The 15,313-nt window shown below is 46.4% G+C and overlaps 1 protein-coding gene across 3 annotated transcripts in view; it reads left to right on the top strand.

The window, feature by feature from the left end:
* Slc1a2 (solute carrier family 1 member 2) overlaps positions 1–15,313 on the top strand; it is a 146,687-nt gene that overhangs the window by 35,473 nt on the left and 95,901 nt on the right. The window lies entirely within an intron of this gene.

The raw sequence follows: 15,313 nt of genomic DNA on the forward strand, positions 1-15,313 counted from the left end.
ATCTGACCTTTTATATACTGCCTGGAAGCCTGGGATGTCTGCTTATTGGGATAATGAACCTGACCTAGTGTAAGCATGCAGAGCAATGTCTTTTGCTGGTGGTGGTCAAATGGAATCTATTAGATGCTGCTAGAGATGATCATGGAAAAGAGAAAAAGAGGCCATAACGTCTTACTAACTCTGTGGATGTCTGGACCTCATGGAACATCTGTGTCAGCCATTGGGAATTGCCACGCGATTAATAGATTGCCCAGAAGTTGTTCTCAGAGCAACCTTTCAGTTGGCCAGTTTATAGCAGAATCCTGGGATTTAAATTAAAAAGTTCAGCCTTAAAGGATAAGCATGAGTAAGTTCTTGGGACAGAATGTGCTTAGCATTGTTTCCATCCATACGTGAGTGGAGGAAGCCCATGTTCCCTGGACATATGCTTCTCATTGGAAAATGCGATCAAATGTCTCTGTCTCTCTAGACTGGTTCTCATGGAAAGTCCTTGGCATCTTCTCAAGTCTCAAGTATAGGCTTCTGAACTCCCAGATAGCTAAGTGGTCGCTCCCAGGGAACATGTCAGAGGCAGGGGTGCCCTGCTCTTTGTGGGTGGGAGTTTGCTTCTCCAGTGTTTCGTGTCTGCCTTTTAAGAGGGAAAAAAAAAAAAAAATCCACATTGCCTATGTAAATTGCATCACCTAAGTGTGGCAAAGGATTTAGAATAGTTTTGTGAGTCAGGGCAGCCTAATAATAATATTAGTAGCAATAGCAGATGCAACTCAATAAGATGTAGCACAGTGCTTCATGTGTGTCAGCTGCTATTCTCTGCATCGTAAAATTCAGTGCATTTAATCCACAGACAACGGATTTCAGATTTACTCCTCTATCTTCTCCTTCCTTTTCTCAGAGCTAAAATTAGCCTGTTTGGCTATGCACCCTTTCTAAGCCAACTTTAACTGCTTCTTTGCAGCCTTGCCTTTTAATAGAATCTAATTGAAGACAGCTATGGGTTATGTACTTGTTTACAAATCCCTCGTCTTTCACACTCCTGTTGATTTCATGGCCAGTAAATTCAAAGTGCAGGACTTATCATTCCAGCAGAGAGATTCAGTTACAAAGACCCAGTTTGCATCCCCTGCCCTTTTTTGTTTCCCATGCATTAGAAATGTTCTCAATTTCATGCTAGTGGTTCTTAGTTTTCATGAAAAGGAAGAGCAGTGAATGTTTAGAGTTGCTCAAAGAAACATAAATCGCTGATGTGACTGAAAAGGGAAACTTTTTGGGAGATAAAGATTTTAACAAATCAGCCTAGGCTTGTGACAGTTTTAAACGGCTTCAGATCGGCCAGGCTCAATGTTCTTTTTTGTCTTTGGTGAAAGATGTATCCTGTGCGTTGGGGAACTGCTCTAGTGTCTTCCCAGGAGACAGAACCCTGGCACTCTGGTGTCATCACCCAAACAACCTTCCAGTGTGATCAGTCCCTAAAGCAATGTTTTGCAAAGGCATCCAACTGCTCCCACTTGAGCCTGGCTATTAGGAGCTGGGGGCGGGGGTGGAGGGTGGGGTGGGGTTCTGCTGTTTCCAAATTTGCATATCCTTTTCAGAATTTGGAACCCCAAGCTCTGAATGGGCTTTGGGGATGGGCTGAAGAGGTGGTGTTCACATTTCCAAGTGTAAGACCAGTCGAGTGGGCCTGGCTTTTTGGAAGCTTGTCTGGTTCAGTCTGGCTTTATTCTGGCCTAACAACTAGAGACTTCCAAATTCCTTTACCATGCTGTTGCATTTACCGTGTCCAAGTGTTTTCACTTAGCAATGGCCACTTACTGAAATGAGTTTCAAGTCTTATTTCTTAAAGAAAAACTCACGTTGGAATGAAGGAAAAGAATGTTTGCAATGTTTTAGGTAAGTGAGAATATAGGTATCTAAAATAGGTGACTTAGGTCCAAAAAGCAAAGCAAACCAAATCAACAGAAGCTCTTATATTTGCGTAGAGTCTGAGTTACCTGGAGTTGACAAGCCTGGCAAGTGACATCAACTAGTTAATGGTCAAGTCAGTATGATTCTCTCTTTCAGGCTTTCTAGGGCTACTTCTCAGGGTCTGCTGAGGTTTACTTCCTGGTACCTGCGTGGTGATTTTTGCACCTTGTAAGTCTTCACACAGTGGAGAGAGCACAGTCCTTTGCTGTGGGGAATGTATGGGGTAAAGCCACTTAGCTCTCTGGTGATGGGCAACTTACTCAAGCTTTTGGAGCCTCCATTACCTCAGTTGCTCATCGATCTCCTTTGAAAGGACCAAATGGAATGATGGATGGGGAGCAGCTGTTCCTGGCTGTGCTCTGTGGCATTTGTCTGGTTCACTCCACGTCCCACTCTTGGAGTTGAAGATAAACCAGGGAATGATTTGACAAAGACAGGGAGTTCAATATTGAATGAAAGAAAAAGATGCCTGCAGTCCCTGGAGACACTTGGTTTACAGACTGTCACCCAAGTTCTATTGCTGACTTCTGTGTGACCCAGAGAAGTCGCCTAATCCCTCTTGTCTATTTCCTAATCTGTGAAATGGGAATGATAATTATGGCTCCTCCCTGCTAAGGCAGAGATGAGTTTTAAAGGTGTGAATGAAGGAGAGCGTTTTACCTTGTGTAGGAGGGGGACTACTGACTGTCTTTCCTTTAGCCTTCTGACTCTCAGCCATCCTAACCCTCATGAGGACACTTGGATCTCCCTGACTTGCCCGTTCCTCAGCATGTAGAGTCCTGCTGCATTTCTGGAGGCTCACTCCTGCCCATGTCTGACCCTTCACCTATGAGGGATGCAGCTCTTCCTAGCAGCGACCATCAATGTATGTGTGGGTTGGTTAGGATGGCTGAGAATGTGAGCCAAAGAGAGGGAGATGGTCGACCCGCATGGAGAAGGCTGTGGAAGTGAGCCCTTCCGCTGAATCAGGTCCAGCTTGCTCAATGTAAGCATCGCCAGCTTAAGAAAATTATTCACAATTTAAAACACATTTAATGTTAAATCAAGATGAGCACACATTCACATGCATATGTGGACACAAGGTAATCTGCTTATAATTGCAAAACAAGCTTGTTAGTTTATAGACTGGGAAAGACAGTGACTGACTTTTGTCATTTGCATCTAACAATTATTTTTATTTTGAGGTAGTTTTATACTTGTGGAAGAATTGCAAAAAGAATATATAGAATGCCCATATTCTCCCCACCTGACTGCCTGTAATGCAGTCTTACATAACCACAGAATGGTGTTCAAAGCTAAGAAATTACCCTGCTACTAATACTGCTGCTTAGAGCGTACGTGGGTGCCACCCATGTTCTGACCAAGGGCCTCTGTCTGCTCGAGTCCCCCTTGTACTTAGTTGCCCTGTTCCATCATCCCTCACTCCCTATCCATGAGGGTTCCTCAGTGTCTCCATAGCTTCATGACCTTGACACTTCCAAAGAGGACTGATCAGTTATTTTATAGAAATATTTCCTCAATTTGGATTGTCTGATTATTTTCCCCATTTTCAGCTTTTTGGTTGATTGCACTACATACATTTTACTGCTCAAAGATCTGGGGACAAGTGGAAGTTATTAGTTCTAGTTATTTAGCTATTTCTGAGACTAGCCTGATTGAGCATTATAGGTCCTGGAGGTTAGGAGTATGGCCTCTGGAGCCAGACAGCCTGGGTTCTGTTCATGGCTTTGTGACTTACCTGCTGTATGATCCTGTGAATATTACTTGACTTCTCTGTGCCTTGATGTCCTCGTCTACAGAACGGGAATAACAACACAGCTCACGAAGTACCCAGAACGGTAGCTCACATGAAGTGATCAGGCCCTGTGTCTTACCTGTTGCCATGGCAGCGTCCTCCTCCATAGCCCCCTTCTGTGCAGGGGCAGTGATGAGCTGATGCCATCCTCAGGTCTGCAGGTTCTGATGATGCTGATGACTTTGCAGCAAAGACCCAGGGGTTTTCAAGCATGGGTCTCACGTCCTACCTGGAGTAGCTGCTTCAACCAGAGGGCCTGAGCCCTGGGTCTGGCACCTGATGGGGCCTCAGTGTCCAGGCCTCCTGGCTACCCACAGCCCACTAGCTGCCCTCTCCCCACGCCTGCACAGCAGCCCTGTGATCTGCTTGGAAACAGCACCGGGCTCCCCTTTCCTGCCATCTTTCCCCGTCCCTGTGTGTCTCTCGTGCCCCCTGCCTGGGCCCCTCTTCACCTTGCTGATCTGGGTCAAGGGGGAGAGTGGGGCATGGTGGTGTCTGCCTCACTTCTGTAGAAAGGCTGCCTTGGTTTGTTTCCAGCCCTACCCCTTAAGAAGTACTTACGTCTCTGTCCTGCTTTTTAGTATCTAAAAAATGGCTAGAAACAGTAATCACTGTTAGTGTTAAATTTACTGAGATTTCTTCTCTAAATGTTACCACTATTATTTTAATTGATGTTCATCATGACTGTATGACATAAATACTAATGCAATCCCATGAAGAAATTGCAAGGCAGAGTTTAGGTAACTTGTCCAAGATCACACAGCTAAGACATGGAGGAGACAGGATTCTAACTCTACCTGACTTGGGAGCCCACATTCTTAATGCACTATCTATGAGGGATAACTAAGATCATCTATCTATACAAGCATTTAGCAAAGTGCCTGGCTCAGAGTTAATACTTTAAATTTTAGCTTTTAATAATCTCATGATCTGATTTCTGTTGCCTCTGGATCCTGGTGGATATGATTCTGGGATGCTGTTCTAGTGTTTGCTCGTTCCTGATCTGTTGCCTGTGTCATAGGCAAAGGGCACTGTGCCCATTTCCCACACAAGTATGGCCCTTGCCTGTGCTGCAGTAGCCCTGCAAGCCCCCACCCAGGAGATGGGATCACCCACAGCCATTCATTTCACCTTGATACAGCTCAGCCTGCTGTCTTCCACCTGTTTTAGACCAACTTAATTTCTGGTGTCTTCACCCCATTGCTGTTTAGTTTCACTTTGCACCTTGACCTTGGTTCTGCTTTTCTGACCAAGTATTCTCTCTTTCTCCTCCCTCACCCACAGCCTGGCCTCGCCCCCTCCCTGGGCTAGCTTTTCCCTGCTCCTTGCTTGGTCTCTGTGGCCTGCCATGTGGCACAATCTTGGGAAGATCCTCATGGGTGACGCCACTGCTGGACTTGCCCAACTCATGAGGGACCCAACCCTATTAGGAAGCAGCAGCGCTTGGCCCTGGGTCTGGAGGTCTGAAGGGAGGTCTTCAGAGTAGGAGGGGCTGCGAGAGGACAGTGGCATTAGGGACAGGAGGCAGGAGGTGGCCTGCATTCCAGACGTGATACTCCACTCCCTGGTCCCAGGAGCCCCTTTCCTTACTCTGACTGGTAGCCTCTCATGTTCTCTGGGCTGTCATGTCATCCTCCCTGAAAGGAACTTTCTTGATGCCCCCGGTGTAGCTCAGCCCTGTTTTGTGGTCTTAGAGCTTCTGAATTTCGTGCCCTGGGCTGCACACAGGCCCGAGTCTCTGACCATGATACTTATAATGGGCAGAGCTCAGATGCCCCAGCCAGATGTGCTAAACAAGCTCTGGCAAGTTTCTGAAATCCCTTGTGCCCCAGTTTCTTCACCTGTAAAATGGAACTACTCAAAGGTACCAACCATACACAATTACATTAGGGACTAAATTAACATGAGTAAAGGGCTTAAAACAGTACTGGCACATGGAGATAGCTCCAGAAGAGTTATGACCCTAATCATTACAAGACCTGGGAATTTCCGGAGGCCACTTGCTTTGGGGGCTGGTCCAGTCTTAGCTCCTTCCTGGTTATTGAGAATAGGTTTAGTAAGCAGTTGAGGATTTGAATCTAAATATCTCAAATCGATTGCAGGGCGTGTGTGCGGGGAGATGCTAGAAGTAGAAGAGTTGATTTCTTGCTCAGGGGGTTTTAATGTGCACCCTTGCTTGCTCCACTGGGTACATGCAGACTAAGCTCGCCTCTCACAGCACCCACTTCTGTGAGCCCTTCCCTCCTCCCAGCTCAGGGGGTTTTAATGTGCACCCTTGCTTGCTCCACTGGGTACATGCAGACTAAGCTCGCCTCTCACAGCACCCACTTCTGTGAGCCCTTCCCTCCTCCCATGGGTCTAAGCTGGAGAGGAAGTCTGCTTCCTGCTAGGCCAGAAGAGCAGCTTAGAAGGCAGACTCTGCTGGTAGGAATTCTCTCCCAACCCATCAACGCCGCCTGTCAGGCTCCTGTGAGTTTGCCAAGACTCAGGTCTGCTTCTTCCTCAGCTGTGAGGAATGTGGTTTCCCACAGCTCAGCATGGTTCCTGCCCACCTCGATGCATGGTGTGCACCACTCACAGGAGGTCAGTCAGGAGGAAGGGGTGGAGGAATGTTCTGTGGTCAACCTCATCCCCATCACTGCCTCTGAAGGGCCTGAGCTCTGGGATCCCGAGGGCCTAGGCTGGATTCCTAGAGAGATCATTCACTTGACCTTCAGCAAGGTCAAACTCATTTTCCTTCATCTGAAAAATGAGGCCAATAATGCCTTATTCTTATCAAGGTGCTGTGCAGAAGAAAGTGGGTGCCCTGAACAAGCCTTTGCCCAGCGGGTGGCTTAAGCACATAGTAAGCCTTAGTGATAATCGTGGCTGACATCTGCATTGTGGCCTAATTGTAGGTAGCATGTACTTTCTCTTCCCAGCCTTTGCCCAAGTTGCTTCTGTGTCCTTTCCCCTCATCCTCACTTGCTATTGTGAATCTGTTAAAATATTACCATACCTAGTTGGACACCGTGGCACATACCTGTAATTCCAGTGACTCAGGAGCCTGAGGCAGGAGGATCGTGAGTTCAAAGCCAGCCTCAGCAAAAGTGAGGCGCTAAGCAACTCAGTAAGACCCTGTCTCTAAATAAAATACAAAATGGGGCTGGGGATGTGGCTCAGTGGTTGAGTGCCTCTGAGTTCATCCCTGGTACCAAATAAAAGTTACCTTACTGTATCTCTATTTTCAAGAATCAGATTCTGCAGTAAAGGCCCATATGAGCATTCTCAGGAGCCTCCCACGAGTCTTGCAGGCACTTTATTTCTATATGGACCATTTCTTGCTTTGCTGGCTGGAGCTGAATATCTTGTTCTGGTTTTTGTTGGCAGTAGTTATGTATTTGAGTTACTACCAGGCTGTCCTACCCCTGCTCCCGACCTCAGAACATAAACCCTGGCATCCACCATGCCTATCTGTTCTCAGAAGGTAAGGTCAGCCTTGTATGACCTGCAGGATGGAGCACAGAAGGAAGTCAATGAAAAGGCAGAATTAATGGAATCTTGAAGTGGGGGTGAACTCTTTTCAAGCAACTGTGTATGGCTCTGTCATACTCTGGTGGGTCTGAGGGTCCTGTGTTTGGAATAATGCTGTGACAAGCATCAACAAAGCCATTTTCACAAATAGGAGAACATGTTCTACCCCAAATGTTCCCCTTCCTGCAGATGCCACCCCACAACCTCAGGTGTCTATAGCCATGGCTCTGAACTCCTTATGCCAAGTCTGTCATGGAGACTCCTGAGAATGCCCAGCCAGTCCTTTACTGCAAAATGGAGTGGTCAAATCCAAGCCATTCAGAGTTCAGCAGGTGCTAGGGAGGTGGGCAGCTTTTCCAGTATGTTCCACCTATCCCAGGGCTCCCAACATGGGCTTGGACCTCTGCTGGAGACTATTGGGTGTGCTCTGGGAGAGCCTGTGGTGGGTGGAGAGCACCCCTCAGTCCTCTGTCCTGAGGTCCCTTAGACCATTTAGCTCCCTTATCCCCAAGACCCATTTCCAGCCCCAGAAAGGGGTGCCATTCATTCTCTGTACATTGTTTAGCTTCAGCTTGGGGTCAGGGAGAGTCAGAGTCTTCTGATAGGAGACCTTGAGTCTTGTAAGCTAATTCTAGACTAAGGACGGGAAGCCTGCAACACACTCAGACCTCGTGGGCCAGGCTGGTGTCTAGCTTGCAAAGTTTCTGCTAAAATAGTGTCGAATCCTCTCCTCCTTCTCCTCATGAGAAATGACACCCTCCCATACTTGAGCCCCAGGCCTCTCCAGTCTCGGAAGGCCGTGGGAAAAAGACGTGCACGGCATGTCTCATTTCTGCTGTTCACTCACTGCCTACTCCAGAGCAGAACGTGATGTTTTTTGAAATCCAAAGACAGACGTGCAAAGGAAAGCCCATGACATAGGTGGCGTGTTGTCTCCCAGATGTGTGCTTTTCTGTAATTTTGGAGTGTTCTCTCAGGTGGCAGGGGAAAAGAATGCTGAACTAATATCAGGTGGGAAATGTATAAATGGAATCTTAAAAATGTTCAGGACTGACATTTTCCACACTTGCCTCTATCACGAGGTGAATGGCAGGTCTCTGTACCACCGATGCTTCTCCAAGAGATGTTAGGTGAGACCCTGGCCCTCATGTGCCTTCTTTCGCAAAATGGTGAACCTCAGGGCAAGTCAGCATGCTGCGGGAGCCAAAGACCTGGCAGGAGCCTCAGAACTGGGCCTGAATCTGCTCCCACTGATTGGCTATGTCCTGGACCTATGTCCTCTATATTTGAGTATGAGGGAGCTAAGCAAGCCTGAGGAGTTAGGAAAGATAAAACTGGAGGGAATAAAAATACCTGACTTAAAATATGGACAGAGAATCCAGGCTGTGTGTCCTTGCTGGATTGCTTAACTGGGTCTTACTTTCTTCATCTGTAGAATGGGTGTAAAAATATCTATCACACATATTTGATGATAATAAATAATAAGGATACCATAACTGGTTGAACATGACTCTTGGCTGAATGTTTTCTGAAGGCCTTCACTTTATGAGATTGGGACTGTGATTTTCCCCATTTTGCAGATGACAAAAGAGCTCAGAGAGGTTTAGTGACTGCCAAAGTCACACAGCTAAGAGATGGTAGAGCAGGAACAAAACTTACATCTGATAGACTGTAAAATCTGTGTTGTCAATAGTTCAACCATTCAGGTGTGAGGATCCAGAGAAATAATGCATCTTTACTCAAAGTGCAAAAGGCATGCCCTGATGAAGTGAACGATGATGTTAGGAGGACACGAGGTGACTGGGTACCTTGACGAGAAATTGTCATTGTATTGCACGGCGAGAAAATGATTTCCTTTTCAGTTCTCTTTCAGCCTTTCTCATTATGACAGAGACAAAACCTGTTGTGTCCTTGACACTGTCCTAACAGTTTTAAAACCTCCCTTTTTAACAAAGAGCTAGCAGGAGGCAGTGGGGCAGCAGATAGCAATATTCAGCTGGTCTTCAGAAGAAAGTCCCTGCTGTCACTCATTTTCATGCCACCTTATGTTAACGGCAGGTGATACTGGCTTTTCCATTGGCCGTGGTCATGTCAGATTTTCTCTTGGAATACATGGGTTGAAGTTCAAAGCATCAGTCAGGGTCAAACTTTATCAGGAAAGGAACAACAGAAGTGGTATTCAGACATGGCGCAAATAGACAAGGCTCACATGACTGTGCAAGAAGTGGGAAAAGCCTGGGAGTAGTTTCCAGCTGATGCGCAGCACATGGTTCACACTCAGTAGAGGTCAAGGGCAGAGGAAAGGAAGGGTGCGACTTTCACTTCCCATCTTTTGGAGAAGAAAAGAAATGAACCACTTGTAAACTAGATGAGGCAGACTTTCCCCTAACAAGTTTGTTTTGGTCTTCATTGAACCATAGAAACTGAGTGCTGTGGACAGAGCTCAATCTCAGGGGCAGTTCCTGAAACATGAGGCTTTAGATGGGAAGCGACTTCCCCAAGGGTGTCCCAGCCAAGAGGCACTGCAGTGTGACTATGACTTTCATTTGTTTCTGATCAAGCTCCACCATCGGTAGTCTTCCCACAACAGCAACCATACCAGAACTTATTCACTGAACTCAGCTCAGGGTCAGATCCACCAGTCCATCAACCTCCAGTACTGCACAAAGCACGGTGAGTTACAGAGTGACTCATAAAAGAAGGGAGTAAATAATTGTCTCCAAACTCTAGGAGCTGACAGAGTTCTGCTCTTTGATTTGTTCTTAGAAGATTATTATTTGGTAGGTAAGTAGCACAGGTTTATTGTAGAAGAGTCAGTTAGGAAGGTTCCCAAGGAGTGAGAAGCCATTAGTCGTTTTTATCAGGTTGTGCTGCAATAACAACCATCCCCAAATTTCAGTGACTTCTAACAATAAAAGCTTATTTATTATGTCTGTTACATGTTGGATGGAGATCAAATGTAGATTTCTCCATGTCTCTTTCTGATGGGACCCAGGTGGGAGAAACAGCCCCTACCTGGGTGGTACCTCTCTTGTAGCAGAAGAAAAAAGAATAATGGCAGAACCATGGAAGGTTCTTAATACTTCTGCTTGGAAGTGACAAGTGTGACTTGGATTTTGTATTGGTTTGGGTTCCAAGGAGAAGGTTCTAGAACAAGGATTCAAGCTTATGTTGCTCATTTAGGAGGATAGAAAACACTGGTGGGGATGTGAGACAGGAAAGGAGGGCAGCCAGGAGAAAGTGGATTATAAAGTTAGCTACATTCTGCAGGAGACTTGAGTTCAATCCCATTCCCCATGGGCAAATTCTGGAAAACAGGTACATCAGAATTATCCTCTCAGGGATCAAAGGAACTCGATATTTTCACATCCAAACCTATCAGTTATTGGTTGAAGGTTATTCCTAGAGGCTTTGATTCCGCAGAACTTATGGCCTGTGTGGACACAGGCAGAACAGCCATCTAGCTTCTAGAAAAGCCTCAAACACAGATAGACACAGCAGCTGGAAGTTGGCCTAGGATTGATGAGGTGGAGGGATGGGGGTGAGGCACTTCATTGGCCAAAGAATCACATGGCAAAGCAAGTCTGCAGAGACAGGGAAGTGCAGTCCTCCCATCGAGCTGCAGCAAGTGCTTGAGAACAAAACCAGATTTTGCAACAGGTCCTGAGCCCTGATGTATGAAGCATAGTGAGCTCTTCAGTCGGCAGAGTGGTGGGTGATGCTTAACTGTGACCATGGCATCTTAATCTTGGCCCTGCTGGCGTTCGGAGAACTGCTGGCATTTGGACTGGATAACTCTTCACTAAATGTCCTGTGTACTCTAGGATAGTTAGGAACATCCCTGGCCTCTAGCCCACCAGATCCCTGCAGATTCCCTCCTCTCTATGTCTCATCTGTAATAACCAAAAATGTCCTCAGACATTGCCAAGCCTTTCCCAGAGGCAAAATTACCCCCCAGAAAACTGATGATGTACACTGTACATGCATTGCTAATTCTCAAGGACTTGCAATAAACAGTAGGTGGCTGGATGGAGAAGGTGACAGCCTAATGGGAGAGAGTAGAGGACTTATAGCCTATAATGGCAAGTCACCCTGTGTTACGACAATTTCAAATAGGTTCAAATGTGAAGAAGAAACTGTTCAGGAGTGAAAATATTAGTTCCGTTAGGGTTGGGAATGGTCAAGGAAGGCTTTACAGAGGCAGAGGTAGCTGAGAAAAGTTTTGAAGGATGAGGAGTTTTCCAGATGAGCAATACCACATGTGGAATTTAAGTGTGATCTTTGGTGATGCTCAGCATAGCTTGGGAATGCTATGTTAATTGAACTTGGATATGCTGACCTCACAGTCTTCTTATACTCAGAAAGGCCAGTTGTGGGGATGTACTTAAACTGGCTTTACCAGGTAATCAACATTGTGTACAGAACAACATCAAGGGCATTGGGGTGGTTAGAGGATTTGCCCTAATGGTGTGGATACAGCCCGGCCTCTGAGAAACCAGGAATGCCCTTGCTCTATTATGTTTAGTTCAGGGAGAAGGCCAGGTAACTCTGTGGCCTCCTTAGTATTATTTCCTGAACCATCTGCTTTGATGTTTATGACATGATGTTGCAAAAAGAATATTGGATACAGTTTCATCATTTATCTTCTCTTGCTTTAGTTACTTTACCTGTGAGACGGGGACCAGAGGACACTCTCTCTTGCCAGCTTTATAGTCTTGCTCTAACCAGACAATGAGACCATAAGCATTAACTGCACACTTGTGTGGACCTGGTCCCAGCCCTGCTCTGCCATCTGTCAGGCGTGGACTCTGACTCCCCACTTTTTTGTCTATAAAACGGGTATGATGCTTACATAAGGTTATCTTGCAGACTGAATCGTGTGAAGTCTCTTAGCCCTCAGCCCTGTGCCTGGTACACACAGAGGAATAGATGCCTGTGTATTGTTACCATGGCAACATAGCTTGTATGCACAATAGTAGCTGACTTCTCTCGAATGCTTATGCCTGTATTAATCTGTATTAATCTATGACTGCAGGAGGCATTATAGTTCTGTGCATTTTACATATGAAGAAACTGAGGCACGGAGGCGTCTGATCTCTTGCCTGCTGTGCACCACTAGTGGGTGATACTCCGACTCCCACTGAGTGTCCCAGTGAGTCATTACTTTGCTGGATTGTGTGGTACCCAGTGTTTCCCCAAAAACTCTGAAATAAATAAAAATCAAGGGCTTAGTTAGAGAGTACTAAAGCTGGTGTGGCCACTCCTGGGTAAATGAGCTTTTCTTGTCATGGACTGAAGGCCCTTAATACATTCACTGAATATTAATGAGCAGGGATATATGTTTAACTACAGTATCTCAGCTGGTCCCAAACTGACCCCTTCCAGAAATGTCTGTGAGAGCAATACAAAGGGAAACCTCCAGTTGCTTACCTCTTCCTGCACCCCCAGCCCTGTCCTGTACCCCACTACTGAAATAAAACTGAAGCGGTTGTTTGCCGGTGTCTGGACACCACCTCCAGAACAATGAGGAATTTGTCTTCTGTTTTTGTGGCGAGACACATATGGTTTTCTTTGGGCTGCAGGAGGCAGCTTCTGTTCCAAGAGCTGCCTTAAATGTCACCTTCATACTCAGAGTGGCAGTGATGAAAAGCAGGGTCCCCTGGCCGAGGGGTACCTCCTCCTGCCCGTTCTCCTGCCTGTGCAGGGACCTCTTCCTGTCCGGCCTCTGATACTTGGTAAGCTCTCACCTTGGACAACCTCTCCTTGCTAGGAACAGAAAGTACAGCTGAGCGTGCCATGGTCCTGGCCCGCCTGGTGCAGCTGGGTGTCCCTGCCTCTCACTGGGCCTCCAGAGAGAAGGAATTGTGGATAACAGGTAGAAACGCCCACTCCTGCTCAAACTGCACCTGCTCACACGAGGACAATAGGGGGCGGTGCTGAGTCGCCCCTTTCTTTGTCTTATTCCTGGCCACAGTTCTTGTCAGTCACATGTCTCTGGGGCAAGTGACTCTCTCTCCCTGCCTTATTTTGGGCAGAGGGTTGCAGGAAGGATTCAGCGAAGCGCCTGATAGACAGGAGGTGCTCTTGCCTCAGTTCTTCTGTTTGTCATCTCCAGATGGAGTCAGATGTGTTGGAGAGTCCCTGGAGAACCTGCCTCCTGCAAGTCCACAGCTTGACGGGCTCTTAGGTACCCTCTGGATCTGAATCCCAAATGCATTTGAGGCCCCTCTGACGAGCTCCCTGTTTCACAGAAGAGGATCCTCTGGCAACCCAAAAGAGGCGCATGCAGTGGCTTCACTCTCCTTTGCTGTGTCCTGGACTCCAGGCTCTCTGCCACCCCCATCCTTCCTTGCTGCCAGGCAGCAGCTTGCTGTGGCCTCCTACTCAGATGTCCAAGGTCTGGAGCAACCCAGCACTGTCTGCTGGGAATGTTAATGCTGCTCAGCCTGAGCTCCGCTGAGGTTGACTGATTGATCGAATGGCTGTTTTCTCTACATAATACCCCAAAATGGTTTGACTCACTGTGCCTTGCCTGGCACCTGCACTTGCCACCTTTTCTCATTCATTCCCACTATCCCCTTCTCTAGAGAGACAGCAGACACCTCTAGTGAGAGGTTAGGTGTGTCATGGTTTGGTGCACAGGGTCAGCAGTCAGACTCTGAGGGTCTGCTATTGACCTACTGTGTGAACTTGGGCAAGTTGCTTGACTTCTCTGTGCCTTCTCCTTGTCTACAACTGGGGATAATAGTATGCCTACTTTATAAAGTTGTTGAAAGATTTAAACAAGCCAGATACACATAAAGCACTTAGAATATGCCTGGCATGTATTTCCAGTGAAGGTTAGCTGGTATCAATATCCTGAAGTGTCAGCAAAACAGGAAGTAGATATCATAATTAGAACTTGAATGTTGTTAAAGCTGCCAAGGAGACATGAGACCAGAAAATCCAGTTTGCTGTGGAATTGCATTGATTCCAACAGGAATTTTAATAGCAAAATTGCTTGGAGGACATTAAGGGCTTGTAAGGCAATGGTTATTTTTCCCAAGAAATATTAATGTAATAAATAAATGCTGATGATGAGAATAATAGCATGTGTTGCACACCATGCTCCAGGTACTTTTCCGTATATTGACTGATTTAATTTTTACAACACTTGCATGCCTTGCTATAAAATCATAAGCATCCCTTTTATAATGAGGTATTTAAGTTCATAGTTGTTAAGCTGTCTGCCTAAGGTCACACAGCTCATGAGTGGTGGAAGTAGGATGGAATCTCAGATGGAGCTCCAAGAGATGCCCACTGCATGCTGCACTACACCTCATTTTGGCATATTTATTTAAAGCTGCAACTAGGAACCGACTTTAATACAATCCTTTCTCAGGTACAGGTTCTCCTATGGAAGTTTCTGATTGGTACTGAAATGGGTCACAGGGGGACCAGAGATAACTTGTAGAAAGAGCCACAAAGATAGCAAGAACTGAAGCAGGTCAGGTCTTCAGGCAAAGCCTGCACTGTGGGGGTTCCACTTTCAGTCACCTGCAAAATATCTCTGACATTTGCAGTCTAGGATGGGTGATGGTTCCTGTGTTCCCTGCCCTCTTCCCTGTCATCACCCGTCCTGATTGAGTCCTGAGCTCTATTCTCTGTGCTAACTGTGTTCAGATTCATACTTCTACAGGGCAGCCTGAATCTTAGCAGTTTTTGACAAAAGCCTTTAATTATTCATCTCTATCCAAAGAGTAAAGCCAACTCTGTACTTCACCCCACTAACCCTTCTCTCAGCCTGAAAGGTTGTCACAATATGGAGTATCTGATGCCTGGCAAGGGATAGGGGAAACGTAGAAGAGGAAGCAATGACGAGGCTTCTGCAGAAGCTAAGGAGGCAACCCCTTGCCATGTTAAGGAGCTTGGTCTTTATATGGCAGATACTGCTTCATTAAACCCATAACATGTATATTGTGCAAAAGTAAACCAAGCAATAGAAAATGGGCTATGAGTCCCAGTAACCTTGGGTATTGCTTGGCTAAACTAAGTTGACGGAGT

The sequence above is a fragment of the Sciurus carolinensis genome, chromosome 11 (genome assembly GCF_902686445.1).
Source record: "Sciurus carolinensis chromosome 11, mSciCar1.2, whole genome shotgun sequence".
NCBI classification, from domain to species: domain Eukaryota; kingdom Metazoa; phylum Chordata; class Mammalia; order Rodentia; family Sciuridae; genus Sciurus; species Sciurus carolinensis.